The sequence below is a fragment of the Vombatus ursinus genome, unplaced genomic scaffold (assembly GCF_900497805.2).
Source record: "Vombatus ursinus unplaced genomic scaffold, bare-nosed wombat genome assembly UNPS02009975.1, whole genome shotgun sequence".
NCBI lineage: Eukaryota > Metazoa > Chordata > Mammalia > Diprotodontia > Vombatidae > Vombatus > Vombatus ursinus.
Window position 1 is genome coordinate 7,263,286 of NW_020949753.1, and position 980 is coordinate 7,264,265.

The following is a 980-nucleotide window of genomic DNA, read 5'->3' on the forward strand; positions in this document are numbered from 1 at the left end:
AAAGAAAGAAAGAAAGAAAGAAAGAAAGAAAGAAAGAAAGAAAGAAAAAAGAAAGAAAGAGGATGAAGGAATATAAATTTAATTAAAACAGTTACACGTATTTTATCTAATAAATTAATTATTGATTAAATTTTTTAGTTCAGATTAATTAATGACCATTAACTAATTCTATAAATTAATTAAAATAATTTAAAAAATAAATTGCATATATTTAAGCATCATAACTTCACATGGGAATGGGATGAATTCACCCATAAGATGGAAGAAGACAGCAGAATAGATTAGAAAGGAAAACCAATGATAGACTGTTTGCAAGAAACCAACTTGAAACATAAGGATTCACTCAGAATCAAAATAAAGGGCTGGAGCAAAATCTACTGAACTCATAAAACAAGGATAGTAAGATTCTCACCCTGCCACTGCTACCACTGCCACTCAGAGACCCCTTGTCTATGCATTAGCACTACCACTCACTCCAGGCACAGGATATTCAGTCATGGATAAAAATGAGCTGATGAGGAAGGTTTCACTGGCTGATCAGGCTGACACAGGATGACATGACAGCATACCTAAAGTCTACAACTAAGCAAGGAGCTGAATTATTCAATGAGGAGAGGAATCTTCTCTACAAAAAATGTTGTAGGTGGCTAGGGATCATCTTGGAGGGTTGTTTCAAGTACTGAGCAAAAGTCAAGAGGTGCTGAGAAAGTAAGAAAAAAAATAGAGAGCCTAAGAATATAGAGAGAAGAATGAGAAGAAGCTAAAAGATAATCTGCATTAAAGAGTCTAATACTTCACAGTCAAAATGCAAAGTTTTCCACTTGAAAATAAAAGATTACTAATAGTCTTTGACTGAGGTTGCTGCTGGTGATGACAACAGAGGAATAGTGAATCAATCCACAATAAGTGTATCAAGAAGCATTTGAAATCAGAAAGAAAGAAAGAAAGAAAGAAAGAAAGAAAGAAAGAAAGAAAGAAAG